The 20,071-nt window shown below is 38.7% G+C and overlaps 1 long non-coding RNA gene across 1 annotated transcript; it reads left to right on the forward strand.

Annotated features, from left to right (window-relative positions):
• The first annotated feature begins 18,295 nt into the window (after window positions 1-18,295).
• Window positions 18,296-20,071, forward strand: LOC116205914. Its single transcript, XR_004156600.1, has 5 exons — window positions 18,296-18,734; window positions 18,840-18,939; window positions 19,100-19,141; window positions 19,295-19,336; window positions 19,740-20,071. It is a non-coding gene; the product is annotated as an uncharacterized LOC116205914 (long non-coding RNA).

A 20,071-nucleotide genomic window follows, 5' to 3' on the forward strand; every position in this document is an offset into this window, starting at 1 on the left:
TCTGAACTCTGACCTAGATGGGGTCACTGCCGTCCCCTGGTGGACCCACGAAGCATATCTTATAACAGCCGTTCGATCCTTGCAAATTGCATTTGATAAAACGTACACACACATATATATATATATATATATATATATATACACGAAGGGAAAAAAATCGTCATCTAAACCGCGATATTGAAAATCATGCGAAATCAGTACGTGTAGATTCAATTGAGGTAGCATGTAGCATTATGCTCATCAATTTATAATTCGTTATTCCTTCCAACTATTTAAATATTATATGCAGTTCCAACAAATTGCAAGAACAGATGCCAAAAAGTCGAGCAACTACATATGCGATTTCTCTAGTTGAATCAGCTATAATCGAATGAGATGGCACGACTAATCCCGAAGAACTAGAGTAATGTAGATGTGGCCTTTTTATTCGACCAACTTCCGGAAAAATGCCAAATTAAAACTGAAATTCATTCATGTTGCTAGATTTGTGATCAAACTTTGTGGCAGTCTTGCGGGATCAAATTTCAAACCAAACCAACTAGATAATTTTATTATTTTATGTGATGGAGGTGGGCCTCCCTCCAATGGACAGATGTTGCCCCTGGGGTCTACCTTCCCTTTCCCTTCCAGAGGGGAACATACGGAGATGGACCACTCTTGGCTGGGACCAGTATATATCCATTATTGCAGTACAAGTCCCCAGACATTATCCTTATTCACTCAGGGAGCGAGATCTTATAACATGTCCATCCATGTATACTGTTATGGCCTCTTTTTTTTTTTTTTTGGCCTGTTCTTTACACAATGGCTTATGTAACAAAGGTATACTATTGGTATAGTCTACGAACCAAAATGCCTATTTCAAATTTTAAGTGTGAAAGCAAAAAGTGACGCATAACAAACTTGCATATAACTAATTGATCGAGTTTGTCAAATGAAATTTTCACTTATGTTCTTAGGCAGCAAATAACCATGCTTTATTTAAAGAAATATGCATTAATGGTCATATAGATGATACGATCTTGTGATTTGAATATTACTAATGACGATATAGACGTATGAACATGAGTTAGTGCTACTGTTTAATTGAAACATATTAAAAGCAACTGACAATTGATATGAGAAGTTTTGTCCAAATGTAATTTGCATTTGTTTATACTTTCATTTCATATGATTCTAATGGAAAATTCTACTATAACCCTTGTGTACGATGTCTAAGTCCATCCTACTATCAGCCATATTAGATCGACAATTCCTTGCAAGACAAGGCAAATCTCATCCGACGGTTGATGAATTCTTATGTACGGTGGCACTGATAGCCACATAAGTCTGCTCTCGGCTCTTAGGCGCCCCCACCCCCCCTTGGGGTCGGAAGTGATCAAATCATTATACTTTTTGGGGCCAAACTTGTGAGGCTCAAGAGTTGCTTTTTGATCGACGACAGCTGTAATTGGAGGGGTCCATCTTATGGTGGGACCAATATTTGCATCACGAAAGGGCCAATGCGGTTGGGCTGTCTTGGCGGCCAAACTAGTGGGGCCTCTTCCCAACAATTTCACTGGTGGACACCCTCAAAGAAAGGAACTGTTCTCTTATTAGGAGTGCCAAAAGAAAGTAAACAATAATAATAAAAGAATTTAACACAAAGATACGAATACTCAATTTATATTTAAAATAAAGGATTTTATCGATGGAGATTAATTTGGATGAATTCCCACCATTTTATCTTAGATAAAATATTGAGTTTGAATTTTATTAATAAAAAAAATTACTATTCTTTAGTGAACCATTCAACTCGATTTTGAATATTTGACGGTGCAAATTGGGAAAAAAAAAGGTAAATAGCATTAAAATATTTTAATCAATATAAATTAGTTTAAGTGATTCAATGTCTATTTTATAAAAGAAAAAATAAGTTGAATAAAACTCTCTCTTTTCTATCTCGATTAAGGAAAACAATAATATCGGGTGACTAGTATATATGTTATAGAAGTTGGGAAATGTTATGGCCCACGAGGTCAGTTCGTACGCAACCCACCCCACGCTACCTCGTCTCGACCATCGGATCCACCATATTAATTTTTTTAAAAAAAAATTCGGGCGATTAGACTTGTCCACATTGTGACTCGTTTCAGTTTGACTACTGTTAATATGATTTGGTAATTACTAAAGTATATGGTGACATACTAGTCATGACACAATAACTTGACGTCTCATCACTTTTCTTAACCAATGATCGCACGTTTATATATTTCCTTTTCTATTTCCTATAGGCAAAATTGAATATAATATTACTTAAAAAAGAACCTCTGAGCCATAACCAAATGCTCGAATAAATTAGTCTTTCATTTCTTTCAGTGTATATAGGGGCCCAAGTTGAAAGCCCAAGTCCAAAGATGCATTTTGGATTTGGAGACGCAACGCCGGGCTCTTAAGATCTAGCAAATAAGCAAACATCAAGTCTAATCGTTGCCTCACCGTGGTTTTCTTGGGAGAAATTTGTCGCTTGATCATGCTAGCTAGGGAATGGGTTGCTGCCAATCGAAACTATAGCGCCCGATACATTAAGACTCGAGTCACCCAAAAAAAATAAAATAAAGACTCGCAGGCAAGCCTCTAGGATGGCTTGAGACCCTCCTAGTCCTGTAGGCTCGCTTGGAGCCGCGAGCAAAGGATGAGGGCTGCCATCTGCTCGCGACCTGAGGCTAGCCTCTCGGGCCGGTTAGGTCCACTGATCAACTGCATTAAATTGACCGTTGCCCACTTAAACTCAAAGCGGACCCACAAGTCAGGGACTTGGACTGGTTGCCATGCAGCTTCCACACGCACAGAGTTACTTCAGCGAAAGGGGTGAGCTGGGATCAATTCATCCTTGATTCGTCCCCGGCAGTCTGCATATTAATGTATGAAAATAAAAAATACTGCGAAAATTTTGAATTAATCACAAAATACTTCATTTTTAAAAGTTAACTTGCTGGATACGGTAATTTTCAGGTCATAACCGCATTTGTGTAATTAAAAAGTTAATGTTGTTAAATACAATGTGATTTATTTTATTTTTTTGGTAGGAACGTGATTTATTTTATTTACTCACTGACATAAATTTTTATATGCTACCTTTCCTGGGAATGTACTGTTGCTTAAGCTTGTAGAAAAGATTTTGTTATACGCAAAATTAGAAGAGAAAAGAAATTTCTTGCACCCGTTGGTGGGGTGGGGCAGTGAGAGCACAAAAGGGTGGAGATAGAAGTGATAACTTGAAGAAATCAAGAGACAGACAGGTAACACTTGATGATTTTATTCTTAAAACTCCCATTTTTATGTGAAATATTGTATTGCAAGAAAGTATGAAGAATATCAATGAGAATGTTTTGAATTTCTAAATACAATGGACAACTGAAGAGAATTTCAAAATCTTCATTCGCTCTCTTATTAATATAGAGATCTGAGAAAATATTAGGTTAATTGTTGTTGTTGTGAAACTTTGAAACAACCAAGACAGTTTATTCAGCCAAAAAAAAGGACAGTTTATTTTAAATTATACAATATATATATGATTTATTTATTTATCCGTAACACTATTCCTCAGTAATGGAGTAATGTACTTGAATAGTTTTGACGGCTCATTGTCGTGCTTCGTACGGTATGTTGGGGAAAATAAGGAGATACCCTATGTGTGTCGTCTCGATGTATAGAAATATGAAAATTAGAAAGCATGGCCAATGTTACCTCATACAAGGCGATACTATGGTAAAAACTAAATATCCAGAGATATGCATCTTATCTTAGTAGTAACATACTATATATCTCATGCTACTTTCAATCGGCATCAGGCACATTGTCCTATTTATTCACCGTCTACTCCACATGTTATTATTATTTTTGGATAAATTATACTGGTAGTCTAAATTTTTTTTACAAATATTACAATATGATACAAACAGTTTTTTTTACTACTTAATGATACACAATCTTTCAAAGTTGTTTTAGTATAGTACATACCGTCGTCTCGCGATTGACGCCGTCAAGCCGACATTGACATGGCTCACTACGTGTCAACACCTTTCTGACGTGGCCGAAGTGATTCATAGAAGGGCACCAAAACCTATGAAATGAAAATCTAATTCTTCAAACTCACTGCAACCTCCTACTCAGATGCACAACCCCCCCAGCCCTCCATTCTCACTCTCTTCTTCTTCACCTCCTCCTCCTCCTCCCCTACCATTGAAGCTCGACTTTCCTGCTTGGAGGAACCCGCCGAAGTGTTGGAAGAAATGGGTCGAGCTGATGGAACCCGAGTACTCCGCAACTTGGCAAAGGGCCGGTATTTTCGAAGCAGTCAAGGCTTCCACGGTAGCACTAGTTGTGAAAGACCCGGACTTGAAGAGATGGTTGAGATCGAGATGAGGTTGAACCGGGCTTGGTCTGAGCTCATAAAAGGGAAATCTAAGAAGGTTGCTGATTCTCCTTGGATGAAAATGTTCATGTCAAACATTCGCCTTGTTTGTGTCCCGGTTTGTTTTCCCAAGATCTTTGAAAATGTTTGAAGGACATTGTGCCCTAAAACATTTTGCACCATTATGAAACTTCTGTAAAACATTTTGTACTATTAAGTTACAATTTCAAAAGAGTTTGCACCATCATGTAACGTTTCACCAAAAACAGATAACAGTCATCTTCTTCCCCGTCTTTGTGTATAGAGTTTGTTTATAAACATATCAGTTTTTAGAAAGGGAAACAGATGAACTCGGAGCTAGGCTTTCACAAAAAAAATGACATTGTCATTTCCTTTACGAGATCTGATTAGTTTGAGGGTTTCTCCCAACAATTAGACTATCGCATCATAACCATTACAACATATTCTCCATGATTTTGCCTCCGTCTTGGATTCACAGCCGAGGAATCGTTGGCCTGAGTTGGCCTCCGTCCATGATGTCAACAGTCGCCGGCATTGTGGAGATGCCAAAAAGTCGAGCTTCAATGGTGGGGAGGAGGAGGAGGAAGTGAAGAAGAAGAGAGTGACAATGGAGGAGGGCTGCGGGGTTGTGCATCTGAGTAGGAGGTTGCCAAGGGTTTGAAGAATTCGATTTTCATTTCACGAGTTTTGGAGCCCTTTCATGATTTCACGAGTTTTGACGCCCTTCTGTGAATCCACCTCAGCCACGTTAGAAAGGTGCTGACACGTAGTAAGCCACGTCAACATCGGTTTGATAGCATCAATCGCCAGATGCTGATATGTATTACACTGAAACAACTTTGAAGGTTGTGTACCATTAAGTAGCAAAAAAAACTGTTTGTATCATATTGTAATATTAGTAAAAATTTTGTACCACCAGTGCAATTTATTCTCTTTTTTTTTGTGAAAGTGTCGGTATATTCATGCCATCTTTTTCCTTTTGGTAGAAAAAAAAAAGAAGGTTTAGAATAGCGACCAATCACACCTTTTTCGAGCTCTAGTGTTTGACTGACATAGCTATCTCCATAGAGTGCAACTCTCCACCAAGAAGCTAGTGGTAAGCAGAGGGATAAACTCTTAAATTAGTAGAACTGCAATTGTACAAGAGGCGACTTGAACAAGTAACGTGTTAAGACAACTATTACCACTAGGCTCACCTGACCCTAGTTGTATATTCATGCCACCTTAGCAACAAATATAGGTGGTTTGATGAACACAACTCACAATCATATTAGATACATTATCTTGCTCGTGAAACTTACTTTATTTTGTTCCAGTTATAAAGAAAGTACATGTGTATAATAAAGTGGAAATTAAAGAGTACAAGAAGTGATAATTGAATTTAAATTTCTTGATTTTACATTTTATATTTATCGTCGAACTACACTCCTTTCGTTGGTAAAAATTAAATCAATTTACTTTTTAACTTATTTACTTCAACTATGAATAGTAAATTAATTATCATTTACTTTTTTATTATGGACACGTGGCTAAATGTTAGTGTGGTTGGGGATAGGGCCGGCAATATTTGACACGACACGATAACACGACATGGATACGACACGAAGTTAAACGGGTTCGGGTTGAGGTTTTTTGATATTCGGTCTAAACGGGTTCAACCCGTTTAGACACGGTTAATAAACTTGTCTAAACGGGTTGAACCCGCATAACCCGATTAGACACGATTAAACCTGTTTATTTAGACGTTTAGACGTGTTTAATCGTGTTACTTAATCGTGTAACCCGTTAACCCGTTTATCTAACTGAATTTACCAATATACCCTTCCATTAACCCTAATTTTGAAATTCCTCCTGCGGTTCTTCATTCTTGCCTTCCCGTTCCTGACTTCCTGTTTCTGTACTGTAGTTGTAACCCTAAATTCCTACCCCGTAACCCTTCCTCCTTTGGTTCCGCCTCCAGAGTCCAGGCCCTCCACGGCTCCACCTCTGTCAGCAGAAGAATCCTCCACCGCTCCACCGTCCAAGCGTCCATGATCCGCTTCGCCGTTCTGATCGACCCTGCGACCTCGAACCCCCGCGACCGCTACCCCGTGAACGTCGACTTGAGCCCTCTCTCCGACCTCAGAGCCTCAGACGAAGCAACGTTGGCTCGGTCCTCGACCTCGAACCCGGCTCCACCCCGCGACCTCGGCGCAACGACCTCGACCCCGCGACCGCGACTGCCACCCCGCGACCCTCGAGCCGTCGACCTCGAGCCTTCTCTAACTGTTCAGAAGTTGCGACAGCACCGAGACTTCAGACGAAGTTGAAGTCGACCTCGACCTCGACCCCGGCTCAATCGCAGATAGGTGATAACACTGTGTTGGTATGTTGATTTTATTCGTGAGGTAATTGCTAGAGAGAGGATAATTGAGGCGACACACAGTGACACAATTACGATGAGTGGTTCTGGTAATTGATTACGCAACTGTGTATTTGTAAATACCAGATTATATTGAATCTTGCTGAAATGTAGAAATCTCTCCTGCTTGGACCTTTTAGTTGTTATGGTAATTGATTAATCATTACTTGAAATGTAGAAATTTCTCATGCCTGGACCATTTAGTTGCTCTGGTAATTGATTAATGATTACTTGAAATGCAGAAATATGTTCCATGTGAAGTGATGAAGCAGCGAATGCAGGTTCAAGGTACGACAGCTTCTCGGAGTCCTCTTGCCTTAAAAGATAATGCACCAGTAAAACCTGGTGGGCAAATGTATGGGTATTATGCTGGAATGTTTCATGCTGGGCGTTCAATCTGGATGGAACAGGGATTACGAGGATTATTTGCTGGGTATGTGCTGCAATTCGCTATGTTCAGTTTTTTTGGGGGTTAGGTTGCAACCATTGTTGGAGTTATCTCAAGAGAAAAAAAAAATTAGAGAGAAGTTATATGTAGAGGGAATGTTAACAGACTCATATTTTCCCATTCTCACGATTCATGTTTCGTGTGACTATTTTACTGTTCTGGAAATATGACCATAACAAAAAGTCATCCTTGATGTTAGAAGGAACGGTCACTCTTATCTTGATAAATCTGCTTATGTTGCTCTCTCGTTGTCCTAAGTTGAACTGATTATTGTGTTATCATTTCTCCTTGATCTTCAAAATGACTGATAATTTCCCTTTGATTGCTTTGGTAGATACATGTCCACACTTGCTAGGGATGTGCCTTTTGCTGGTTTGATGGTACTACAACACGCCTTCCATTTCTCATACTTGACTTTGTGCAGTTGCTTTTTCCATAGTATAAGTGTGATTATTGCCTTCTAACTCAAAGAGTAAGGATACATTCAGTTTTAGTGACTGAGAGGTTGATTTATTTTATAATCTTGAGCGAAGAATAATCTTCTTCCATTAAGGTATCGATAAGATTATACACCTAGCTGGTCCTCCATTGGCTCATGAGCCCTCATGCATTTACTTAAATTGTTGCTTTTGGTGGCCTTTGCAGGTCATGTTTTATGAAGCTCTTAAGGACATAACCAGTTATGGAAAGCAGAAGTGGGCACCCAATTCTAATTACAGCATCAGTAGTTCGTTCGAGGGACTCTTATTAGGTGGATTAGCTGGTGGTAAGTTCTGTAAACTTGACTCTGTGACATCGAATGGACTTTCACTGCATGATCTCCAGATATAACATCCACCAATCAGGAGAGGGGGCAGTCTTTTCAATCAGTTTCTTTTGACATTGTGGCATAATTTCCTTCATCTCGATTCGTGTTGGCTCGTATATGGGGTTCTGGCACCAGCTTGTGGAAGGAGTTGACCAGCATATTAAGATTCAGCTCTGTATTTAGCACTTCTTGGGTAACTTCATTCACCGTGAGCAGCTGAACAATGCTACCTACTTTGGAAGAATTAATGATATGATGCTATTATAAGTTATTGTGATTTATTTTAAGACTAAACTTACATTTCATGATATTTGTACTTCCTAGATTATGATCCATTTCTATGAATGAAATGAGCATGGTTAACTTTTTAGAAATTTCTGTTCGGAATAAACAGGTCGTAATCGTGTTAATGTGTCGAATAAACAGGTCGTGTTAACGTGTCGAATAAACGGGTCGTGTTAACGTGTCCGTGTAAACGAGTTGATCGGATAAACGAGTCGTGTTAACGTGTCCGTGTAACCTGACTAATCGAATAAACGGGTCGTGTTAACGTGTCGGGTAACCGGTTATAATCGTGTCGTGTAGGAACACGTATCTATTATGACACGTTTCGATAAACAGGTTTAAACGTGTCGTGTCCAGGTTGACACGGATATAAACAGGTCGTGTTCGTGTTTCCAAAACCTGACCCGTTTAATAATCGTGTCGTGTACGGGTTATGACTTTGATGACACGAACCCGATTAGACACGACACGTATAAACACGACACGACACGAATTGCCAGGCCTAGTTGGGGATATGTCCACGTCTAGTGAAGCTGAGAGCACCTCATGATTTTTATGCACCTAATCTTGGTATCATGGGAGACCATGAGCTTACCAAAAGAAGCCGTCCTCTTCTTTGATGTTCCAATTAATAGACTCTCGATAGTTCCGTTTGTAGCTCAGAAGAGAAAACTTTCAAGAGCCAAGATTTCCTCTCAATATTTCCCCAAAAAATAGGAAGAAGCATCTCCTATAAACCCAAAACTTGCCTTATTTCTATTTAAGATTTTTGGGATTCTTCTTCCATTTTCGGAAACCTGAGCTCAGGTCGGGTTCTGGTTATTTGTGACACATTTTTGGTCCTTGATATTGTTGAGCCCGGGATACTTCTCACAGATTTATCGAGTAATAACTTGGCAAATAATAATTTCCACTATAAGTCGAGAAATATAATGGAGACAGAAATAATAAATGAAGAATAGTGAAAGACTGTGAGATTTAACGTGACACTCAGAGTGTGAAGGGAAAAACCACAAAGGGGTCAACGGGCAAAGATTTCGCTATGTAATCAACTTGTTACCTAGATATCGGTTTCTCTGTGGACCAACAGTAATTGAACCAAACACAACCTACCACTCTCTACTTGGAGATCCGCAACACATTAATTCTTTGTAATTAATATACCACAGAAATACCCCAATTACCGAATAATCATGCCCTCATACTCTCTCCGCGGTGTACATAATCTCTCACACCCACACACTCACTCTCACACTTCCTTACGCTCCTTCTATGGAGCAAATTGAGAAACTCTCTTAATGGAGTTCGCTGCTTCTTTGTGTTAGAGAAATTGATATTATATTCATACAAGTGGATGCATATAAATTGTACCCAAGTTGAGATAAGATTTTGTCAGAAAAAATCTCACCCTCTTGTGCAAATTGCAAACAATTTGCAATTCTTTTTTTTTTCCTCTTCATGTGTGGCGGAGCCCACACGATAATCTCCTTGCTCTGGCCCTACGAGAAGGAGATCCTTCTCCCGACTCCTCACTTGGAGTCCATCCCGGCCTGCTTCGAGCAAAGCTCCAGCTTCTATTTGGGAATGATCTTTGTAAGCATATTCACAGTGTTTTTATTTGTGTGGATCTTCTGCAGCTACATATGTTGCTCCTCTATTACTGATCTCAACCAGTGATATCTAACATCAATGTTTTTCGTCCTTGCATGGTACATGGAATTCTTGCTTGAGTCTAATGCACTCTAACTATCGCAAATGACCACATACTTGTCCTGCTTCAAGCCCAGTTCTTGAAGAAATCTCTTCATCCAAAGCATTTCTTTTCCTGCTTCATTTGCTGCAATATACTCAACCTCTGTCGTGGATAGGGCAACACACTTTTGCAATTTAAACTGCCACGAGACGGCTTCCCATCAAAAGTAAACACACTTTTACATCAGTGAACCGACTGCAAGGGAATAAGGGATACCTACCATGGCCTCCTTTTCCTCTTTTGTGGTTGTACAAGATTGTCTACTCAACTTGAAGTGGTTAGCAAGAGGTGTGACCACCGGCTTCGCCTGCTTCATGTTGAACCTCTCAAGCACCCTTCAACATACTTCTCTTGCAATAACCACAACTTCCCAACTTTCCTATCATGGAAAATCTCCATGCCTAGTATTTGTCTTGTAGGACCCAAATCCTTAATGTTAAAGGACCTGGACAACTCCTCTTTTAGCTTGCGAATCATCGTCATATCTTGTCTAGCAATCAACCTGTCATCTACATACAACAACAAGATGATGAAGTTGCCGTCAGGAAATTGCTTTACATATACACATGGATCTAGGGGTGACAATATGTGCCGTATCGTGTTTAAACGAGTCGTATCTAAATGGGTTCGTGTCAGAAAGGTCTAAACCCAAATACGACACATTTAATAAACGTGTCAAGATTTTCAAATACAAACACGACACGTTTAATTACAGGTTGACACAGACACGACACGTCCAACCCGTTTAACTAAGCGTGTATAAATGTGTATGTATACTTACCGACATGATATAACACTATTACCTTTAGGTACATATTATACCTACATGATATTACACTATCAACTTTAATTACATATTACTATACAATTGACATGATAAAAATACTATAAACGGGCGATTTATATAAAAAAAAAATTATATGATTTTAGTGTACTTTCTTCTATAAATTGATATATTATGTAAAACAAATTTATTAACATGATAACACATACTGTAAACGGGTATAATCGTGTCTAAACGGATTATAAGAATTGACCCCGTTTAAACACGATTATTTATCGTGTCTAAACGGGTTTGACCGATTTAAACACGAAACACATTTAGTCTTAACCCAAACCTGCTTAACTTTGTGTCGTATCCATGTCGTGTTATCATGTCATGTCAAATACTATCGGCCCTATATGGATTTGCCTCTGTTCATTTATAACTTTGCCTGGTCATAAACGAATTGAACTTCTTGTACCATGTGTTCTTTCCCTTTTACTTCAAATCCTTCCAACTGTTTCATGTAGATCTCCTCCTGTAAATCTCCATGCAGGAAAGCAGTCTTCAAATCAAGTTGTTGAAGCTTTATGTTCAAGCTAGCCGACATGCCAAGTACAACTCTGATTGAACTCATCTTCATGGCCAAAGAGAAAATCTTGTCAGAGCCAACACCTTGTCTTTGTGTAAAGCTTTTGACCACTAATCGAGCTTTGTACTTCACTAGCTTGTCACCATCTTTCTTCAGCTTGAACACCCACTTGTTCTGCAAAACTTTCCTACACTTTGGTAGCTCCACCAATTCGTAAGTGTTGTTATTTTGCAAGGAACTCATCTCTTCTTGCATTGCTCAAATCCAACACTCCTTATCTTGTGCTTTTGCACATCATGGAAATCCTCCGACTCCCCCTCATTAGTCATTAAGATATACTCAGTATGGGATATCTCATGGATGGTCGGTGTTCCCTCTTAGATCTCTTGACCTAAGGTACCAGGGTTAGCTCCCCCTGCTCAACACCTGCATTGTTTGGCTCAACTGCACCATCCATGGCAATAACTAGCTCCTCATCATCCCTTAGTTCTGCTTCATGAGGGATTGTTCTATCTGTGGCGTTTTCTTCTAAAATAGGAATCAGTGTTACGTCGCAAACACTGTCTGTAGCTTATGTCTGCTTTTCTACTTCCAAAGTCTCCTGCTCGTGGAAAACCACGTTCATGTTTCTGATGACTTTTCTTTTCTCTGAATCTCATAATCTGTAGCCATACTCCTCGTCTCCATACCCGACAAAAATGCACTCCTTGGCTTTTTCGTCCAACTTTGACCTTTGTTCCTTCGGCACGTGCATGAAAGCTTTGCAGCCAAATATCTTCAAATGAGAAAGATGCATTCATACTTGTCCACACCCTCTATGAGATGTCGTATTCTAAAGGAACAGATGGAGATCGATTTATTAGGAAACAAGCGGTGTTGACCGCTTCACCCCAGAATGGCTTGGGCAATTTCGCCATTCTCTGCATGCACCTGACTGTCTCTTGGATGGTTCGGTTCATCCTCTCGGTTACACCATTATGTTATGGAGTACCTGGTTTGGTCCTTTCGTGTCGGATTTCATAGCGCGCAATAATCCTTGAATTCTTTCTAGGTGTATTCCTCGCCATTATCAGTACGCAAAAACTTCAGACGCTTCCCCGTCTGTCTTTCCACCATGGCGTGAAACTTCTGGAAATACTAGAACACTACGTCCTTGGACCGTTACAGATAAACCCAGGTTTTCCTTGATGCATCATCAATGAAAGTGACAAAATACTTATTGCCACTTATCAACTCCACCTCCATGGGACCACACACGTCATAATGGATTAACTCTAACTTATTTTGTTTTTGTTGGGACCGAGTACGAAAAGAAACTCTGCATTAGTTCCCAAACAGACAATCGTTACAAGGGTTGAGTGACGATCCTTTAGCAAAAGGAATGAGGGACTTCCTTGCCAAAATCTGTAACCCCTTTTCACTCATGTGAGCTAGCCTTATATGCCACAAATTTGGCGAAGCAACATCTTCAACCGCATTCGCCTGGGAGCTGCACACTTTCACGGTTGTCTTGTACAGTGTGCAACATAGGCTCCCTCTTGTGACCAGTAATGATCCTTTGGTCAACTTCCACGTACCAACACCAAGTTGCTGATTATATCCTTCTCTGTTAAGCAACGTCGAAGACATAAGTTGAGCCGCAATTCCTTTATGCGGTGCACATCCTTCAAGGTTATTGTACACCCTATAATGGTTCGTACAATGATATCACCAATCCGCACGATCTTTGCAATACTTTGGTTGCCCATCTTCACACTGCCAAGATCTCCCGCCTTGTACGTTGTGAAGAACTCACGTATTGGGGTGCAATGGTAAGAAGTTGCAGAGTCGACTATTAACTCAACGATTGGATCTTGGATGCGATCACAATCGCTACTCGTACAGAGTAAGGTTTCGCCTTCTGCACCGGATGATGGTGCAGCGGCTGCGGTGTTCCGATCATCTGCCTTCCGGTCATTACCTTGTTTCTGCTTCAGCGATTGGTAGTTCCACTTCATGTGGCCAAGCATACCGTAATGGTAACATTTCACTTTGCTTCGGAACTTGGACCTTCCTCTTGATTTGTCACGCCCCTTCTATCCTCCGTTATGACTCTAGCCCCCCATTCTTCGTGACGAGGGCAATTTTTTAGAGTTCTCAAAGGAAGCCTACCTTAGCAGTTCTTCAAAGAATAAAGCAGTTGTTACTTCATCCAACTTAAGTGCCTCAACCTTGATATAACTAAGAGTTGTCACCAAATTATCCTAACTATCGGGCATAGTACACATGAAGGTTGCTGTTTTGGCTTTTTCCTCCATCTTCTTACCATCACTATCGAGTTGACTTATGATATTGTTAAAATTATTCAGGTGCTCTGACACCTTGGTGCCTTCCTTCATTTTTAGGGAATATAATCTCCTCTTCAAAAGAATCATGTTTAGGAGAGACTTTGTTTGGTACAAGCTCTCGAGCTTCGTCCATAAACTGGCACGGTCATTTCTTCCATGACGTTGAAGATTACTTCATCTGCTAGGCACAAGCGAATAGTGGATACTGCTTTCTCATTTAGCTCATCCCATTCTTCATCTTTCATGGATTCCGGCTTCTTTTCCTTGCCAAGTAATGCCTTGTGGAGTCCCCGTTGAATAAGGACATCATGAATCTTGATCTTCCATAACTCGAAATCCTTCCTGCTATCGAACTTCTCCATCTCAAAATGAGATTTCTCCATTGTAGTAGAAAACTTGAGGCTCTGATACCAGTTGTTGGGCCCGGGAGGTTTCCCACAGGTTTATCAAATAATAACTTGGCAAATAATAATCTCCACTATAAGCCGGAAATAGAATCGGGACGAAAATAATAAATGAAAGATCACGAAGGACATTGAGATTTAACGTGAAAAACCCTCATAGTGCAGAAGGAAAAATCACAATGGGCCAACAGGCAAAGATTCCACTATGTAATCAACTTATTACACAGATACTGGTCTCTCCATGGACCGACAGTAATTTAACCAAATACAACCTTCTCAGGGACCTTCCACTCTCTACCTGGAGACCCGCGGTATATTAATTCTCTGTTATTAATATATCACACACACCCCGAGACATACCCCAATTATCGAATAACCTTGCCCCTGGACTCTCTCCGTGGAGTACATAATCTCTCACACCCAAACACCCTACTCTCACACTTCCTTACGCTCTCTTTGTGGAGTAAGATGAGAAACTCTCTCGATGGAGTTCTCTGCTTCTTTGTGTTGGTGTACTTACTGCCGTGGGAAGGGCCTCCTTTTGTAGGTTGGAGAAATTGATATTATATTCATGCAAGTTGATGCATATACGTTGCACCCAAGATTGAGATAAGATTTTGTAACAAATCTCACCCTCTTGTGCAAATTGCAAACATCTTGCAATTTTTTGTTTTTGTTCTCTTAACGTGGGCCCGGAGCCCACGCAACAGATATATGTTGAAGCTTGTTGTAGGGTGCTAGCTTGTGCTTCTCTGGAAATGGGGAGAGGGAAGGCCCAACTGAAGAATATAAAGAGCGAAGCTAGCAGGCAGGTACCTTATCGAAGCGCCATAGGGGTCTCCGAGCTCTCGGTTCTCTGTGACGTTGAAGTCGCCCTCATAATCTTCTCTCACAAGGGAAAGATCTATGAGTTCTCTACTTCGAGGTTAGGCTCTCAGCACTACGAGACTCTCATTTTTTTCTTAAGATTGAGTTTTTTTTCCCTTTTTTTTTTCAATTACAAGAGCAGTTCATGAGAATAATGTACTGAAATAGAAATTTTAGTTATTAATAATGGGATAAAAATGATATCACAAATGGGTAGAATCTACAATCTTTTGATTTTTTTTCTTTTTAATTTTTTGGTATTTCACCATCAACGATTTTTGAAGATTACTATTGCACACAGTGTTTAGTTGTCAAAATCATCAGATTATAATCATATCTCTTTGTTTACTGCGGACAAAATAATAATCTAATTACTGTACAGTATTCACAAATTATTTTATGGACAGCTCAAGGCGGGATAGCTCTAATGAAAATATGATTAAAAAAACTTGAAATAGAAACCCTAACTTGTTTTTTTGGGATCTGACCACGAGTTTGTCAGCTTATTATGACCACAAAGAATTTCCCTAATACATAATTTGTCAATTGCGTTCCCTTAAAATGTTTTTAGGACCTATTTGGAAAGAAGTTTCTAGACAATGTATTTGGGAATGTCCATGGTGCAATTATTTTAAAGTGGTTGCACCATACAATTGAACAAAAAAAAACTATCTCATCAAAAGATGATGAAACGTAGTGGTGCATGCATCCGCTGGTAATTATCAAGATATTTTAGGTTATTGTGATGGAACTACATGTGCCCATTTATTAACTCTTCAGGATTTCTATTTTATTGTATTAACCATAAGCCTCCTATGTAACCCAAAAATTGATAGTAAGTTTCTAGTAAATTACTAATAGAAAAAATAGAGTACACAAATTTCGAAATAAATTACACAAATTTCGAAGTAAACTACATAATTTTTGATAATTTACATAGATTTTAAAGAAACCTACTTAACTTTTTACTTGATTATATGATGTAACCATTTTTATTGATTGTGCCATTGAATCTTCCCATTTTAGGAGACCGAACTTACTAAGTCACTTAACATAGAGAAACAAGAAAAGATGAGGTTCTTTCTTAGGAGCCTTCTATGGAAGTTATGTCCTTCTAACTATATATACTCTCGATCGGTTTGAAGAAACGAGGCTTGAAGGGCTACTAAATACTCGCAATGATAAGGATGGACAACTAAATAACACGTACTTTCAATGCTAAACATGAATCATCATACTCAGTTCAAGCAGTCTGATTAAGGTTGTGTACATCGTAATATGTTGGAAAATTTTATGTTTTAGCACTAAGAGGAGGGGTATGCCCATATAAAAGAGGTCATCATCGTACTCTTCCAGTGGTAGTTCTTACCATTTAATTGTATTGGAGTGAATGTCGAGCAGGTTCGACGAAAAGGGAACTCGAGGAATCATATGGCGGACTCAGCGTGCGTTTGAGAGTGGCATAGAGAGACGATTGAAATAAAGATAGGATGCAAAGAGTTGATCTAGTGGATATAGAAGAGAAGATATGGACTAATTAGGGGGAATTCTTGGGTTCAGTGGCTGAATTTCAGCCGTACGAAATGTTTTCGTACTTGAAGAATAATGTTTTGTATAAAATATCAATCGACTGATTCATACATGCAGTCGACTAATGCTTTCACATGAAACGTTATTCTCCTTGTATGAAACATTATTATTCTTGTACGAAACATAATTGTCCAAGTATGAAAATATTTCGTACGGCTAAATATTCAACCACTGGATCCAAGATTTGCCCACTAATTAGGGACGACTATGGACGGATAGAAATTAACACATCGTTTGATTTTGCAATCTGATTTTAAGATTTTAACTATAACTTTAACTATACTCACTACACAACAAAAATCAACTCTTTTAATTCAAAAAGGTGGGCCCCATATATAAACTCACATACAATTCTATTATATTCAATTTAATTTTTTATATTAAATTCTCTCAACTATTTATTACTTTTTCAACAATTCAACAACACAATCATTACACAATCATAACTTTTTTCTTAACTATTTATTACTTTTTTTCATAATTCAACAACACAATCATTACAACCCAATTAAAATCAAAACTCAACTCTACTTAATTCTAAAACCAAACACAAGGCATTCAGTGGCTATTTTTTTTTGACCGCGTGACTGTAGTAGGGCTTATGTTTAGAGATGTACCATAGCAATGGTACCATAACAGATTAAATTTAGATTTTAGGTAAAGTCGCACACGCAGTTAGTGTCAGTGGGCATCTCAAATTTATAATGAAATACCTTTTTCTTTTTCGATTACAAGAGAATTCTATGGATCTAGTATAATGAAATAAAAATCCTAATGATAAATGGGCACGGGAGTCCCAGTAAGTATCCAACCGAAATCCCTTGATTGTCAAACGAGAGAGTGCGCTACTACGCTGCACCATCTTTGATTATAATAAAATATTGTTCTTTCGATGGATTTTCTTTCGATGGATTATAACTACATACGTTGCTTTAGGAATGATATCTATATAATCGATTTCAATACCTATTACAATTTATACAACGAAAAATGAGTAATCGAACTAGTCTTCGGGATTTGGCCGGTCATTACTAAGCGTCCACAACAAAAATGAACCAAAAATGACTTTTCAGAAATCACTCCGGCTTACAAGATATAAGTGTGTGGCGGGAAGTTTATGTGCATATACTCGCAGATGTTTGTAGCGGCGAGATCTGAGGGAGATTTAACGTTTGATGCAGGTTGCAACTTTGTCAAAACTTACCCAGCTATCTCTTACAATGAAGTATTGTTTGAATGAAATGAGATAACATGAAAACAATATACGGAGTGATCAAGATCACGCTCTATTGTTCTTCAGAAACGAGGTCTCTAATTTCATTACTTATTATTAGTTCTTCATCAATATCAGTGGAGGCTCAAATTATTATTTGAATACTCTATATCTATTTTCACGTGATTTTGAATCGATCATCATGATAGAAAGCATATGATTGTACTGGTTAGGAATCGTAGAATATACATCTCGTTGTTCGGGGATTTATTTAGTTGAGAGATGGTACCCCTTGCTTGGTGGTCAGCAAAAGGTTTACAAGTATATCAGATTGACCGTTTAGTTTCATGCAAGGCGAACATGTTTTATCTGTTGAAAACTAAATAACAACTAGGATAAATTCGAGCATATACAAATACGAGGCTAATATCAACTGGTTTTACCTATTTGTAAATGTAAATTTGAGTATCCGGGATTTGATTTCAAATTCTATCTATATCTCAATTTGAAACTAGGGTTAATAACAATGATGGTGGAGCGCTACAAGATCAGTAAACCGAAGGACCTGCAGGCATCAGCTGGCACTGATAATACTGATAAACCCGATCTTCAGGTTCGCCCTTCAACTTATACGCATGGATGCCGAAAGATCATTACTTATTGACCCACGTACTATTTATTCCTCAAGCACATCTTTTCTTTGTCGTTGGGACAACTTCATATGGAGTAAACCAATTAAGAAGTTTCTTTTTCATTACCTAAATGGGCCTTTGTAACTGTTATATATGCGGCTTGATGGTGCAGCAGCTGAAGGAGACTGCTTCGATGCTGACAAAGAAGCTCGAGTTTCTTGAAGCTTCAAAAAGGTATTGATTTCACCTTACAATAAATAGGTTCGAAGTTCAAATATACCAAAAATCTTCACGTTTATGTTGTGAACGATATACAACAGATTGATAATGGTGCTGCAGGAGACTGCTGTGGGAGGGTCTCGATTAATGCGCGAACAAGAAGTTGGAACTGACAGAGAAGCAGCTCGAGAGAAGCTTAAGAAAAATCAGAAAAAGGAAGGTATGAGCAAGTTATAATTGCTCATTATACACACATATATACATACCCATAATATATATATATATGTATGCATTTGCATATTTTAAGGGAATATATAAATTCAAAGGATATGATAACTGTGATTATTAATATATGATTTTGGGCTCATACACAATCTCAGTTTCAACTGTGAAAGCAGCAGACTGAGCAGCTCAAGGAAGGGGTACGTAACACCGAATCCGCGTCGTCGAAAATCTGTTGATTTTCATCTGTTAACCTCTAATTATTGAGCTCCACGAGGCTTAATTTATGAATTTGGAGTTCAACGCAATTCCCTTTGAGTAGTTGATTATGTAAAAATTGATCTATGCTGCAGGGAATGAAGCTATTAAAGGAAAACAAGAGATTACGCCGGGAGGTAATTTCTCTGCCGATCCTGTACCATTTAAGCTCTCTTTGCTGAGAAACCACTATTATATATAGCGCTATTGATTCCCGGAAAAAATTGATATAGGACAACTCGTTATCAGAAAAAGAAACTGTAAAATAATATTTTCCTGGTCCATCATATGAAGGTCATCCCATATTCAGATAAGCTTTTAGAAAGGATTTTGCCGTATATTGCACCAGAAAAGTCGGGTCAGATGGCCGATAATTGTTTTACGTGCAACTGCCGAGTTTGAATATCTGACTGATTTATCAGTAATCCTTACGCTTTTTTTTTTTTGGCTTTTTTTAGACGTGAAATATTAATTAATATGTCAAACTCTGCCATATTATTTTCGATTACTCTAATTTTAACTTATTTTGATTTTCTGAAGGGAACGCAATCTCATTGTTGTTCTGAAGGAGCAGTGGATCAGAATTCCAACGTGGAGACGCAATCTTCCCGAAAGTCAAAAGTCGATTGCTTGGAGGGAACCTGAAGAATAGATCACTGATTCAATATGAATTCTTCTATGTGCTCTTTTTAAGTGCCGTGACCGGTGTCGACTGAGCACGCTGTCTTGATTCTTGACAGTTTCATTTTGAAGTATAAAACATGAGACTAATTATTAGATCTTTGAACGAATTTTGGTGCATGTTTACTAATGAAGTATGGCTGGACCTGAATAAACTCTAACTAAGAAGAGGTTGATTGGGAATGCCAACT

The sequence above is a fragment of the Punica granatum genome, chromosome 4 (assembly GCF_007655135.1).
Source record: "Punica granatum isolate Tunisia-2019 chromosome 4, ASM765513v2, whole genome shotgun sequence".
In the NCBI taxonomy this organism is placed as follows: Eukaryota; Viridiplantae; Streptophyta; class Magnoliopsida; order Myrtales; family Lythraceae; genus Punica; species Punica granatum.